Consider the following 16,737-nt stretch of genomic DNA (forward strand, 5'->3'; position numbering starts at 1 on the left):
ACTAGTTGCCATAAATCTGTTTATTAAAATTAATACACATAAAGAATCAATTTAATTTTCAATAAATGATTCATAAATGTTCTACCCACCAGGTGAGATAAATAAATGACTTTTGTGTGATACATTTCCTGATTTAAAAAGCTATCTCCTGATTTCTCACAATGACTGGTTTTCATTTTAATAAAACTGAAAAAGAACTCTCTTTGTGGCTGATACACCTAGAAATTGCATTTTATTTTAAAATTAATTTCTCATTCAACTAAATAGCATACAGGTTTATTTTAATAATTTCAAGTATTTGTCAGTCCACTTGGTTTTATTAAAATTTATATATCTAACATATTTAAGAACTCCTAACTGGTATTTGGAAGAATTAAACCAGAACTAAATACACATCTGTTTAGGGGGCAACGCTTATTTAATATGTTATTAAATGCTTATTTAATAATGTTATATATTTATAATGTTTAGTAAATAAGGCAATGCTCATTTAATAATGTTAACAAAAATTGTAAAGACAGAGGTGACACAATATATATATTTTTTAATTTGCTTTTTTTGTAGAGAGGAAGGATCACTATGTTACCCAGGCTGGTCTTGAACTCCTGACCTCAAGCAATGCTCCCACCTCAGGTTCCCAATGTGCTGTGATTACAAGTGTAAGCCACTGCACCTGGCCTACACCAATTAACTGTTCTGTAATTACCTGCCTTGGCCTGGGCTCTGAGTAATAAAACGCACATACAATCTTTGCTTCAATGGAACAAACTATAGGCAGAATAAGCCTAGTTTAGCTATTCAGTTGCGTTCACAAATCAAAGGTCTCTGGAACCCTCATCTGGTACGAAACAGACCTCAAAACATTTCACTTGCTATTTGGTGCTCTTCTCTTTCCCTGACACTCCTCTTTAGCCTGTTTTTTCCCTTCTTATTTTTCTCTCTGCTGTTCAACTGTAATCTTGAAATGTTAGGCTAATAACTTGAGGTTTGTATAGCAAAGTTCTTTGTACAATACTCTAAACTCTTCTGAGAAAGGTGGGATATACTTATAAATATATAATACACCAAGAACCTATTCAGAGACACAGGATTTTGTTTTTGTTTTTGTTTTGTTTTGTTTTTTGAGACGGAGTCTCACTATGTCATGCAGGCTGGAGTGCAGTGGCACAATCTTGGCTCACTGCACCCTCCACCTCCCAGGTTCAGGCAATTCCCCTGCCTCAGTCTCCCGAGTAGCTGGGATTACAGGCACATGCCACCACACCCGACTAATTTTTTACATTTTTAGTAGAGACGGGGTTTCACCATATCAGCCAGCATGGTCTTGATCTCCTGACCTCGTGATCTGCCAAGATGCAGGATTTAAAAGAAAAAAAATACTTATCTCCATGAAGCAGACCTGCTTTAGTCTCCAGTTCTATCACCAATGTATTCCATAGCACATTGTTTATGTTCCATAAATAGAAAAAAACTACATAAAATGATCACATTTCTATATTATTTATGGCTCAATTTCCTCTCCCTGCACTACTAATCCTACTTAGAAATAAATGTTGTGTTAAGATACTACAATTTAGAAACTGTCTGTTACTTAAGCATAACCAGCCTCTCCCACCAAATATACTACCTGATAGGACTGTGGTCCATATTAAATGAGATAATCCACATAAAGCACTCAGCACAACATGAGGCATATAGGAAATATTGAAGCAATTGATTCTTCATGATTTAAATATTCTCTTGCATTAAAATGTTTATCATGAGACGAATCCAGTGTTGGAAATATCAAAGTAGCCATTAGAAAATTGTTGTAGTTATAAATTCTCTTGAAGCAAATGAAACAATAGGACATCTCAGCAAAGAAATAGAATTTTTTTTTAAAAAAGGAAAATTTTAGAACTAGAAAATACAATAACCAAAAGACATAACTCACTGGATGGGCTCAATAGCAGTGTGGAGATGACTCAGGACAGAACCACTGAATCTGAGGATAGATCAAGAGAATGCATACCCTCTGAATGAGAGAGAGAAAACCAGCTTTTAAAAATGAAGGGTCCACACTTCCAAGATGGCCAAACAGGAACAGCTCCAGTCTACAGCTCCCAGTGAGATCAACGCAGAAGATGTGTGATTTCTGCATTTCCAACTGAGACACCTGGTTCATCTCATTGGGACTGGTTGGACAGTGGGTGCAGCCCATGGAGGGTAAGCAGAAGAAGGGTGGGGCGTCGCCTCACCCAGGAAGCAAAAGGGGTTGGGGGATTTCCCTTTCCTAGCCAATGGAAGTCGTGAGTGACTGTACCTGGAGGAACGGCATAATCCTGCCCAAATACTGCGCTTTTCCCATGGTCTTCACAACCAGCAGACAAGGAGATCCCCTCCCGTGCCTGGCTCAGTGGGTACTACGCCCATGGAGCTTTTCTCACTGGTAACGCAGAAGTCTGAGATTGACCTGGGATGCGGGAGCTTGGTGGGGGGAGGGGCGTCTGCCATTACTGAGGCTTGAGTAGGCGGTTCTATGCTCACAGTGTAAACAAAGCAGCAGGGAAGCTCGAACTGGGCAGAACCCACTGCAGTTCAGTAAGGCCTACTGCCTTTCTAGATTCCACCTCTGGGGGCAGGGTATATCTGAACAAAAGGCAGCAGACAGCTTCTCCAGACTTAAATGTCCCTGCCTGACAGCTCTAAGGGAGCAATGGTTCTCCCAGCATGGCATTCGAGCTCCAATAACGGACAGACTGCCTCCTCAAGTGAGTCTCTGACCCCTGGGTAGCCTGACTGGGAGACACCTCCCAGTAGGGGCCAAAAGACACCTCATACAGGCAGGTGCCCCTCTGGGACAAAGCTTCCAGAGGAAGGATCAGGAAGAAATATTTGCTGTTCTGCAGCCTCTGCTGGTGATACCTAGGCAAACAGGGTCTGGAGTAGACCTCCAGCAAACGCCAACAGACCTGCAGCTGAGTTAACCTTTTCTGTTAACTAGCCTGTTGGTTAGAAGGAAAACTAACAAACAGAAAGGAATAGCAACAACATCAACAAAAAGGACATCCACACCAAAACCCCATACGTAGGTCACCAACATCAAAGACCAAAGGTAGATAAAACCACAAAGATGGGGAGAAACCAGAGCAGAAAGGCAGAAAATTCCAAAAACCAGAACGCCTCTTCTCCTCCAAAGGAACACAACTCCTCGCCAGCAAGTGAATAAAACCGGACAGAGAATGAGTTTGACAAGTTGACAGAAGTAGGCTTCAGAAGGTCGGTAATAACAAACTTCTCCAAACTAAAGGAGCATGTTTTAACCCATCGCAGGTAAGCTAAAAACCTTCAATAAAGGTTAGACAAATGGCTAACTAGAATAACCAGTGTAGAGAAGAACTTAAATGACCTGATGGAGCTGAAAACCACAGTATGAGAACTTCGTGAAGCATACACAAGCTTCAATAGCTGATTCAATGAAGTGGAAGAAAGGATATCAGTGATTGAAGATCAAATTAATGAAATAAAGTAAGAAGACAAGATTAGAGAAAAAAGAGTGGAAAAAAAAAAAAAGCCTCCAAGAAATATGGGACTATGTGAAAAGACCAAATCTACATTTGATTGGTGTATCTGAAAGTCGCAGGGAGAATGGAACTAAGTTAGAAAACACTCTTCAGGATATTATCCAGGAGAATTTCCCCGACCTAGCAAGACAGGCCAACATTCACATTCAGGAAATACAGAGAACACCACAAAGATACTCCTCGAGAAGAGCAACCCCAAGACACATAATTAACCGATTCACCAAGTATGAAATGAAGGAAAAAATGTTATGGGCAAACAGAGAGAAAGGTCAGGTCACCCAAAAAGGGAAGCCCATCAGACTGACAGCAGATCTCTCAGCAGAAACCCTACAAGCCAGAATACAGTGGGGGCCAATATTCAACATTCTTTAAGAAAAGAATTTTCAACCCAGAATTTCATATCCAGCCAAACTAAGCTTCATAAGTGAAGGAGAAATAAAATCCTTTACAGACAAGCAAATGCTGAGAGATTTTGTCACCACCAGGCCGATGTTACAAGAGCTCCTGAAGGAAGCACTAAACATGGATAGGAACAACCAGTACGAGCCACTGCAAAAACATGCCAAATTGTAAAGACCATTGACGCTATGAAGAAACTGCATCAATTAATGGGAGCAATAACCAGCTAGCATCATAATGACAGGATCAAATTCACACATAACAATATTAACCTCAAATGTAAATGGGCTAAATGCCCCAATTAAAAGACACAGACTGGCAAACTGGATAGTCAAGACCCATTGGTGTGTTGCATTCAGGAGACCCATCTCACGTGCAAAGACACACATAGGCTCAAAATAAAGGGATGGAGGAAGATCTAGCAAGCCAATGAAAAGCACCAAAAAAAAGCAGGGGTTGCAATCCTGGTCTGTGATAAAACAGACTTTAAACCAACAAAGATCAAAGAAGGGTATTACATAATGGTAAAGGGATCAATTCAACAAGAAGAGTTAACTATCCTAAATATATATGCACCCAATACAGGAGCACCCAGATTCATAAAGCAAGTTCTAAGAGACCTACAAAGAGACTTAGATTCCCATACAGTAATAATGGGAGACTTTAACACCCCAATGTTAATATCAGACAGATCAACAACACAGAAAATTAACAAGGACATCCAGGACTTGAACTCAGCTCTGGAACAAGCAGACCTAATAGATATCTACATAACTTTCCACCCCAAATCAACAGAATATACATTCTTCTCAGCACCACATTGCACTTATTCTAAAATTGACCACATAATTGGAAATAAAACACTCCTCAGCAAATGTAAAAGAACAGATATTGCAACAAACTGTCTCTCAGACCACAGTGCAATCAAATTAGAACTTGGGAGTAAGAATCTCACTCAAAACCCCAAAACTACATGGAAACTGAACAACCTGCTCCTGAATGACTACTGGATAAACAACGAAATGAAGTAAGAAATAAATAAGTTTATTTGAAACCAATGAGAACAAAGACACAATGTACCAGAATCTTTGGGACACACTTAAAGCAATGTGTAGAGGGAAATTTATAGCACTAAATGCCCACAAGAGAAAGCAGGAGAGATCTAAAATCAACACCCTAACATCACAATTAAAAGAACTAGTGGAGCAGGAGCAAAAAAATTCAACAGCTAGCAGAAGACAAGAAATAACTAAGATCAGAGCAGAACTGAAGGAGATAGAGACACAAAAAAACCCTTCAAAAAAAAAAATCAATGAATCCAGGAGCTGGTTTTTTGAAAAGATCAACAAAATATATAGACCACTAGCAAGACTAATAAAGAAGAAAAGAGAGAAGAATCAAATAGACACAATAAAAAATGATAAAGGAGATATCACCACCAATCCCAGAGAAATACAAACTACCATCAGAGAATACTATAAACACCTCTATGCAAATAAACTAGAAAATCTAGAAGAAATGGATAAATGCCTGGACACATACACCCTCCCAAGACTAAACAAGGAAGAAGTTGAATCTCTGAATAGACCAATAACAGGTTCTGAAATTGAGGCAATAATAGCCCATCAACCAAAAAAAAGTCCAGGACAAGACAGATTCACAGCCGAATTCTATCAGAGGTACAAAGAGGAGCTGGTACCATTCCTTCTGAAACTATTCCTATCAACAGAAAAACAGGAAATTCTCTGTAACTCATTTTATGAGGCCAACATCATCCTGATACCAAAGCCTGGCAGAGACACAACAAAAAAAGAGAATTTTAGACGAATATCCCTGATGAACATCGATGCAAAAACTCTCAATAAAATACTGGCCAACCGAATCTAGTAGTACATCAAAAAGCTTATCCACCAAGATAAAGCTGGCTTCATCCCTGGGATACAAGGCTGGTTCAACGTATGCAAATCAACAACGTAATCCATCACATAAACAGAACCAACGACAAAAACCACATGATTATCTCAATGGATGCAGACAAGGCTTTCTACAAAATTCAATAGCCTTTCATGCTAAAAACTCTCAATAAGTTAGGTATCAATGGAACATATCTCAACATAATAAGAGCTATTTATGACAAACTCACAGCCAATATCATACTGAATGGGCAAAAACTGGAAGCATTCCCTTTGAAAACCGGCACAAGACAAGGATGCCCTCTCTAACCACTTCTATTCAAAATAGTATTGAAAGTTCTGGCTAGGGCAATCAGGCAAGAGAAGGATATAAAGGGTATTCAAATAGGAAGAGAAGAAGCCAAATTGTCTCTGTTTGCAGATGACATGACTGTATATTTAGAAAATCCCATTGTCTCAGCCCAAAATCTCCTTAAGCTCATAGGCAACTTCAGGAAAGTCTCAGGATACAAAATCAATATGCAAAAATCACAACCATTCCTATACACCAAGAACAGACAAACAGCCAAATCATGAGTGAACTCCCATTCACAATTGCTACTAAGAGTAAAATACCTAGGAATACAACTTACAAGGGATGTGAAGGACCTCTTCAAGGAGAACCACAAACAACTGCTTAAGGAAATAAGAGAGGACACAAACAAATAGAAAAACATTCCATGCTCATGGATAGGAGGAATCAATATCGTGAAAATGGCCTTACTGCCCAAAGTAATTTATAGATTCAATGCTATTCCCATCAAGCTACCACTGACTTTCTTCGCAGAATTGGAAAAAACTAATTTAAACTTCATATGGAACCAAAAAAGAGCCTGCATAGCCAAGACAATCCTAGGCAAGAAGAACAAAGCTGGAGGCATTACGCTGCCTGACTTCAAACTTTACTACGAGGCTACAGTAACCGAAACAGCATGGTACTGATACCAAAACAGATATATAGACCAATGGAACAGAATGGAAGCCTTAGAAATAATACCACACATCTACCACCATCTGATATTTGACAAACCTGCCAAAAACAAGCAATGGGGAAAATATTCCCTAATTAATAAATAGTGTTGGGAAAACTGGCTAGCCATATGCAGAAAACTGAAACTTGGACCCCTTCCTTACACCTTATATAAAAATTAACTCAAGATGGATCAAAGACTTAAACATAAGACCTAGGACCATAAAGATCCTAAAAGAAAACCTGGGCAATACCATTCAGGATACAGGCATGGGCAAAGACTTTATGTCTAAAACATCAAAAGCAATGGCAACAAAAGCCAAACTTGACAAACGGGATCTAATTAAACTAAAGAGCTTCTGCACAGCAAAAGAAACTATCATCAGAGTGAATAGGCAACCTATAGAATGGGAGAAAATTTTTGCAATCTATCCATCTGACAAAGGGTTAATATCCAGAATCTACAAAGAACTTAAATTTACAAGAAAAAAGCAAACAATCTCATCAAAAAAATGGGCAAAGGATATGGACAGACGCTTCTCAAAAGAAGACATTTATGCAGCCAATAGACATACGAAAAAATGCTCATCATCACTAGTCATTAGAGAAATGCAAATCAAAATCACAATGAGACACCAGCTCACGCCAGTTAGAAGGGCAATCATTAAAAAGTCAAGAAACAATAGATGCTGGAGAGGATATGGAGAAATAGGAACACTTTTACACCGTTGGTGGGAGAGTAAATGAGTTCAACCATTGTGGAAGACAGTGTGGCAATTCCTCAAGAATCTAGAACTAGAAATACCATTTGACCCAGCAATCCCATTACTGGGCATATACCCAAAGGATTATAAATCATTCTACTATAAAGACAAATGCACACGTATGTTTATTGTGGCACTATTCACAATAGCAAAAACTTGGAACCAACCCAAATGTCCATCAATGATAGACTGGATTAAGAAAATGTGGCACATATACACCATGGAATACAATGCAGCCTTAAAAAAGGATGAGTTCATGTCCTCTGCAGGGACATGGATGAAGCAGGAAACCATCATTCCCAGCAAGCTATCACAAGATCAGAAAACCAAACACGCATGTTCTCACTCATAAGCGGGAGTTGAACAATGAGAAACATGGACACAGGGAGGGGAACATCACACACTGGGGCCTGTGCGGGGTGGGGGACTAGGGGAGGGGTAACATTAGGAGAAATACCTAATGTAGGTGACAGGTTGATGGGTGCAGCAAACCACCATGGCTCTTGTATATCTATGTAGCAAAACTGCATGTTCTGCACATGTAACCCAGAACTTAAAGTATAATTTAAAAAAAAAGAATTTATCAGGGGCCTATGAAAAAAATAAAAGGGCCAACATTCATGTTATCACAGTTCCACAGGGAGAGTGAGTAGGACTGAAAAAGTATTTGGAGAAAAAATGGTTGAAAATTTTCACAATTTAGTGAAGGGCATAAACATACAGATCTCAGAAGCTGAGCAAACCCCAAATAAGAAAAATAAAAGAAACTTATGCCCAAAGACCTTATAATTAAACTTGTAAACACTCAAGTTAAAAAAAAAATCTTGAAAACAGCTAGGGAAACAGCACATTACTTATGGGAAGCACCAATTCAAATTAAAATGGATTTCTCACTTGAAATGACAGAAGCCAGAGGGAAGTGGCACAACATACCTTATGTCCTTAAAGAAAAGAATTGCCAACCACAAATGCTGTATCTGGTTAAAAAACAAAACAAAACAAAACAAAAACAAAAACCACCTCAAAACTGAAGAGAAGATAAAGGGTACTCTCATATTAAAAAATTTCAAATTACTAAGAATTTGTCACTTGCAAGCCTATCCTTAAAGAGTAGCTAATGGGAGTTTTCTATACAGAAAGGAAGAGAGGATAGGAGATAGACGATAACAGAAAAAAGGGCTTAGAACTTCAAAAAGGAGAAGAGAACACAGAGATGAGTGAAAATAGGGGTAAATATAATAGATTATTCTTTTCATGAGTTTCTTAAACGACATTTGATAGTTGGAGCCAAAAAATACAATACCAACTGATGTGGCGCTCAAAGTACGTAAAGTAAATATTTAAACAATTGCACTTAAAAAGCAAGGAGGGTAAAGGGACTAAATGGAAGTAAGGTTTCCACACTTCACTGGAAGTGGCAAAATGTTGTGGACACCAGTAGACTGTGATAAGTTATGTACATATATTTCAATACCTAGAGTAACCACTAGGAAAATTATACAAAGTAACTAAAAAAATTATAAATTAAGATGGAATCCTAAAACATGCTCAAGTAATGCACAGGAAAGAAAGGAAAGAGAAACAAGAGAAATGAAAAACGGAGGATACAGACAGAAAACCAAAAAATGGCAGACTTACGCCTTAACATATCATTACTTTAAATGTGAGTGGTCTACCTACAACTAGTTAAAAGACTAGCAGAGCACCAAAAAAAGCCAATTTCCAAAGGTTACACTCTATATGGTTCGATGCATATAGTACGTATAACATGACAAAATTATACAGATGGAGAACAGATTACTAGTTGCCAGGAGTTGGACATGCGGCAAGGAGTGGCTGTGACGACAAAAAGAGAGCACAGGGAACCTTGTGATGAAACTGTCCTGTATTTTCACAGCAGTGGAGTGGTGGCTACATGAATCTTCCCATGACAAAACTGCACAGAACTAAGTACACACAAACTCATGCACACACAAATGAGTGCATGTAATATGGGTGAAATCCAAATAAGGTCTGTGCCTTGTATCAGTATCAACTTCCTGGTGTGATATTATACTAGAGTTATGTAAGATGTTACCCTTTGGAAAGTGGGTGAAGGGTATTCAGAATATCTTTGTGTTTTTCCTCCTTTTTTTTTTCTTTTAGAGATAGGGTCTTGCTCTGCTGTCCAGTCTGGAGTGCAGTGGCATAATCGTGGTTCAATGCAGCCTCAACCTCCTGAGCTCAAGTGATCCTCCCACGTCAGCCTCCCAAGTAACCAGGACTACAGGCAAGTGAATTTTTAAATTTTTTGTAGAGACAGGGTCTTACTGTGCTGCCCCAGCTGGTCTCAAACTCCTGGCCTCAAGTGATCCTCCCGCCTTGACCTCCCACCTCTGTGTTATTTCTTAACTACATGTGAATATACAGTTATTTCAAAATGATTTTTTTAACTTAATATCTCAAGGAAAAAAAGGGTAGTAAAACAACAAACAAATTTGGCTTTATATTAACAGAAAATCTTGAATACAATAAAATTGGCTAAGAAATAAACCAAATCTTTCTCCTAACTCCCTTGTTAGAGAGTTTGAGACGGGAAAGGAAAGACATACCATTTCATTCTGGGTTCCATAGCTCTGCAACCCAAACATCAATACAGAAGACACCTATAATATGTATAAAGATGAATATGTTTTGCTAAAAAAAAAAAAAAAGTTATTTTGCTAAGTATATAAGTGATGCATACTTATTATAGAAAATTTAAAAAATGAAAATTTAGATAATGATAGTAAATAAAATAAAAAGCACATGTCCCACTGATAATATGGTCTTGTATGCTTTTTTCCTTTGCTTATATATGGATTTTGTGGGATGGAGAGAAACCAGTACACATCCTAAATCGGGAATCAGCAAACTACAGCCTGCAGATCAATTCCAGTCAAGCATCGTTTTTGTACAGCCCATAAACGAAGCATGATGTTTACACTTCTACAGTTACATACCTACATAATATGTGCCATATTGCCTCTGTCTGCAAAGCTTTTAAATATTTACTACCTAGAACTCTACAGAAAACGCCTGTCAACTCCTGTTCTTAATGGCATTTTTATAAAAAGCTTTTTAAATTATAAAGATAGCATGAAAAAGGACATATGAATATTTTCTTTACTTAAATATTAATGCCATTAATCAAGTTAGTGGCAGAATAACAATCCATTATATGGATTATATGAATAAACCTTTATTAATCAATTTCTTATTTCTGGATATTTAACCTGTTTCCAAATTTTTGTATTATACAAAGAAATGAATGCTCTTATAGCTAAATTTCTAAATATAGAAATGAGTACTTTTAAGGAGGTCTCACTTATAGTTAACATTATTTTATAAATATTTTTATAATTGTTTTGTAAATAAACAGCATTATATATTTTGTAGTAAAACAGGAACTTTATTAAACAATTAATATTATATACAAATCAACTATTCTCTATTCTCTAGAATAGAAAGCAATTCTGAAATTGGTATATTTTCCTACAAGTTGAACAAATCAAAATCTGTAATATTACCCAAAAATTTCATTTTTATACATAGGGAAAATTCCAAAGATTTTTTTTTTTAATCCTGTCAAATTCTATAAAGGTACACAGAAGAAGAGTTTGGCCTAAAATCAGAAAGTCACAAGGAAGTTAAAGGCAGTATAACTAGCGGCTGGAGCCCTGGAGTCAAACTACGGGATCCAAATCCATTTACCAACTGGGTAGCCTTGCAAGTTTCCGAAAACTTGAAGTATGTGTCTTTATCTGTAAACCAGAAGCGATCATCGTGGCCAAGTCACAGGGCAGATTAAGATACCTAAAGAGCATACCAAAGTGCCCAGCACTGTTTTCCATACTAAATAACTGTTCATTTTTGTAATAATCATCATCATCAGAGTAGACTTCTCACACAATACTTGTTCCATTACACCTTTGCTCCAAAGGGGGCTCAGACCTGCCTCTAACAAGCAGTAACTTGTAGGACTTAAAAAATAAAATAAAATCCCAGAAATTAATTTGATTATTTGCTTTTGTTTGAAAACATATTTAATACAAAAGCAGATTATTTGTTTCAGCCTGAAGAAAACCATATAAAAGAGGTCACCAATGGATTGTAATGTACCACTTTGAAGAAAAGAATAATGTAAACAAAAAGAAATCAATCTTTAGGGTCAGAATTCAGGATTAGAACATCTTTTTCCTCTCAGTGTTTACACTGGACTCACTTTCCTGTAACAAGGCTGAAATAGACACTGGAATCTTCCTGACTCCCCATCTAGCTCATCTCTTCCACATTACCCTATATTTCCTATTGGCTGGACTCAAGAAGCATCTTCTTGGAGTCAGTTCCTCTTTGTCTTCTGCTACTGCCTTGCCCAGGCCCCTACATTCCTCCTATCTCTTATGGGGACTTCCATGAGAACCTCATGAATGGTCTTCCTGCTATCGTCTCTCCTTCCAGTTCATCTGTCACCAACAATACCCTCAATAACCCTTCCCTACCCTCAACAATCAAGCTTTGGGGTGGCTCCCTGATGGCCGCAGAATCAAGTCCACACTTCCTGGTTTGATACATTAGGGGCTTCACAACCACACCAATTTCCTTCGCCAGCCTCATTGTTCCCACCCTCCTCCTACACTACAGCCACATTGAGTGCCTCATGGTTGGCTGAACATGCATACATACATACTCTTCCACGACTCAGTCTCTGCACATACATTCCCTCCTTCCCAAAGACACCCAGCTTCGCTGCCCAGACTCTCCTCCCAAGGTTCCAGGCATACTCACTCTTGAAGATTCCAACTGAAGCCATTCCTGACCACTCACTCACTCCCCTGTGCTCCCACCTCACTATGCTACCATTTACACAAGAGCAATCATCCGTAAGTATTGAAAAGATCTTAGTGCTTCACAATAGGAGTGAAATCCTTTTGAAGATAATGTACTTCTTTGTTATGCTCTTCAAAATAAAACACCATCTAAGAAATAATCTGGCTCATAATATCAAGGTGAAATAAACAGTACACTGCATGTTTTTCAAAAAATCCTAGCTGGAAGGACCAGTTTAGTTAGTCTACAGAATTTTGCAACAACCAATTATTACCGTAAATGCAGGACCCTTAACTATGTAGCCTATTAAATGACATATTAACTATCTTGGTTGTAATATGATTTTGCATTTCTACTTTAATTGCAAAATATATTAAAATTTTTAAAGTATTATATATTGGCATATACACCACTTTCCTTTACATTAATAATACTAACTCAACAATTTCATTTCATTTGGTTGCAGTTTTCAAGAGTAAAGAAAAACATATGGCCAGTTTTAGGTAGACAATATTCTTTTCCCAAACATATATCAAAATAAGACCTTCAGATAAACTTAAAAGTCTTCCTGATATACTATAAAAGCACAGTTTACATGAAATGCAGCATTTCATAAAATGATATATAAACTGTTACATGGTTGAAAACACTACACATTATTCTTTATGGAAATGGAAATTATCCTAGCACTTGAATAAGGAAAAGGTAGAACTATATAAGGAAAATGCCTGTCCTTCAAAAAAAGTTTAACCGTTACAAAACATAATGAGAAGAGATAATAGAGAACAAAGAAATGGATGAAGGAGGATTCTCTGGCAGACTGAGCGGTGTCTCAAAACATTGCTCCTGGAACTGGAAAGTGATTCAAACTGAGTAAAAAAACTCCAAAGTCTTCAAAGGCTCAACTGCAAACAGGTTTACTACACTTACAAGGCCTAAACCTGGTCTGTCAACATTCTGACTACTTTGCTGGTCCATAAACTCAGTAGAATCAGTAGTATCTAGGAGAGTAACTGCTTTCATAGAGCTAGTGGTGGCGGGGGTGCGGAGGTCAGGCGCGGAGAAGTGGGGGAGGAATCTCTCTAAGCCCTCAGGTTGAAGCACCAAGTTGGAAAATGAGCCACCATGACAATATCTAAAATATAAACTGAAGGTCATTAATATTTAGGAAGTGCTTCCCATGTGCTAGGCTCTATACAAGATGCTTTATGAATATTAATCATATGTAATCTTCACAGCAACCATACAAGGGAAGCAACAAGCCCCATTTTTCACACGAGGAAACTGAAGAATACAGGAGGTAAGTGCTATGCCCAGGTCACACAAAAACCACAAGGTATGGCCAAGTGACAAATGAGGGTCCACCTCCAGTCCTTTAGCACTATCCAAAGCAGCAGGCACTGGAGGCTAGACAGCAAGACAATGGAAAGAGCCCAGAGTTGGAATCCCTTTCTCCCACTCATCAGCTGTAGGACATTAGACAATCAGGACACATTTGGGTCTCACTTTCCTCAACTTTAAAATAATTATCTTTTCCTTCCATTTCTCTCCTCAGTTTGGCCAACTCTCATTCCCTAACTTCCTAGTTTCTTTGTCCATTTCTAATATAGTTTTTAAATATCTGATTTAAGGTACTTTACTGTGGGCAGGCACGGTGGCTCACGCCTGTAATCCCAACACTTTGGGAGGCCGAGGCAGGTAGATCACTTGAGGCCAGGAGTTTGACACCAGCTTGGCCAACATGGCAAAACCCTGTCTCTACTAAAGATACAAAAGTGAGCCAGGCATGTTGGTACACACCTGTAATCACAGCTACTCAGGAGCCTGAAGCATGAGAATTGCTTGAACCTGGGAGGTCGAGGTTGTGGTGAGCTGAGATCGTGCCACTGCACCCCAGCCTGGGTGACAAAGTGAGACTTTCTCTCAAAAAAGAAAACAAAACAAACAAAACAAAACAAAACAAAAAACATGTTAAGGTAGTTTATTGTATCTGCAAATGCTTGTTTATAGATATTCTACTCATGATGGAGTGTTATGTTATTGTTTTCTGCTTTCTGATTCTATTTTCTTCCTATAGCAGCTTTTTATGGATGTTACCTGTCATTTCAATTCATTTTTAAATGACTTGGATTTTCCTGGATAGCAGTACTAGATGCTACTAGGGAAGAAGGGGTGAGGCATTTGTGTGGTTTACCAGGTTTCCGCATTTTCTTTTCTAAGTGGCATCCTTTCGTGGTGAGTAGTAAGTCTCCTGATCTGATGATGTTCTTTGTCTCTGGGCACCCTTAATTTCCTCTGCTTTGTCCTTTTCTTTCACTGCCAAGCCTCTAAGGGATGCCGCCCCCAACTCTCCCAAAAGCAACACCATCCAACTCTGTCACCTAAAGTCCCATATACTTTCAAGTTCCTTTCTTTAAATTCTCCAAATCTACCAAGTCTCACATTTGTTCTCATATTTCCCCACTAAGAATGGGGCCCCCTTCTCACTAAGCATAATTTTTATGTGCATTCTGCCTCGGCTGGGTCTCAGCTGTATTCTCTTCATTTCTGCCCAGTCTCCATCTGACTGTCAGCTCCAGCGTCAACTCCAGAGCCGATTCTGCTGGCTTTGGATGTTTATTTCTCCACTTGCACTGAAGTTTGTGTTACTCCCCATTTGCTAATCATACTGGAAGGCCTAGATTGTGTGTGCTTTTATTTGCTCTCCTTGTTGAGCTGTTTAGTATTTGGAGCATGTGTGGAAAGATTTAGATTTAGGTGGCTGCCAACACCCTCCTCACCTGTCATATGAAATTCCTGGACAGAGTTCCAACACTGTATGATTCCGTACCAATGATTCTAAGAACACTGGAATCTTAGTTAACCAGAGATTTCTAAAATAAGGTAACCTAAAATGCTTTTCAATACTCTATGAGAAATTAACAAATATACCCTATCTATAAGCAAACTCAGAAATGCCTTACCAGGAGCCCCACAGTAATGGAAGTCCTTATCAATGAAAATGTTAGAAACCATGACTACGCAATGACATAATATATAGCCCATGGCCCACAGGCCACAAGTGGCCTAGGATGGCTTTAAATGTGACCCAACACAAATTCATAAACTTTCTTGAAACATTGTTTGATTTTTTGTTGCATTTTTTTTAGTTCATCAACTATTGTTAGTATATTTTATGTCTGGCCCAAGACAATTCTTCTTCTTCCAATGTGACCCAGGGAAGCCAAAAGATTGGACATCCCTGATATATAAGCTGTTCTCTACAGAAACATGCACAAGCCCAACTTTTCCTTGGAAAAGCAACAAAAATCACATAAGCTTATGCAATATCAACCCAAATGTAACAGATTATCATGGCTAGAGTCATGTCAGTGTGTATTTCCAGGTTATCACAGGTACATTTTCATTTCTCTGAGTGAAACAAAATATTAAAAGGAAAAATGTACTTCTTCTGAGTCCATCTAGAAAACTGATAAGCCAATTACATTATGCTTGGGCCAGGCACAGTGGCTCATGTCTATAATCCCAGCACTTTGGGATGCTGAGGTAGGGAGATCACCTGAGGTCAAGGGTTGGAGACCAGCCTGGCCAACATGGTGAAACCCTGTCTTTACTAAAAACACAAAAACTATCTGGGCATGGTGGCGGGCACCTGTAATCCCAGCTACTTGGGATGCTGAGGCCAAAGAATCACTTGAACCCAGGAGACGGAGGTTGTAGTGAGCTGGGACTGCACCATTGCATTCTAGCCTAGGCAACAAGAGTAAAACTCTGTCTCAAAAAAAAAGAAACAAAAAAAACAACTTACACTTAAACATTTCTTATGCAGACTTGAAAATAATTTTTTAAAGTCCTTCCTTATATATTATTCTCCTTAAGAAACTATTTTTATCACAACACCCTAACAACTTTTAAGGTAGTTCCCTTTTTAAGAAGCAAACTCCAATTTCAATGATTCAAAAATTATACCAATAAACATGTCACATTCATTAAAAGAACAAAGAAAGAATAAACATCATAAAACCTACAGTGGCTATTTTTAAAAAGCAGGCAAGGGGGATGTTAAAGTGTTGAGATAAATTTCTAAAACTTTGTATCAATTTTCCCACTGCCAACATGTTTCAAGTTAAAATATTGTTTCAGATGAAAACTTTTTGTTCCCTTTCTTGTTTAATTTTTAAGCTAATCCATTTAATCTTTTTTAAGATAACTGGCATATTAAAAGCTCTTCCCCAAGGCTC

The 16,737-nt window shown here is 38.2% G+C and overlaps 1 protein-coding gene across 1 annotated transcript in view; it reads right to left on the reverse strand.

Annotated features, from left to right (window-relative positions):
* VPS41 (VPS41 subunit of HOPS complex) overlaps positions 1-16,737 on the reverse strand; it is a 186,927-nt gene that overhangs the window by 158,953 nt on the left and 11,237 nt on the right. The gene's annotated exons all lie outside the window — the stretch shown is intronic.

Source organism: Papio anubis, chromosome 4 (assembly GCF_008728515.1).
Source record: "Papio anubis isolate 15944 chromosome 4, Panubis1.0, whole genome shotgun sequence".
NCBI lineage: Eukaryota > Metazoa > Chordata > Mammalia > Primates > Cercopithecidae > Papio > Papio anubis.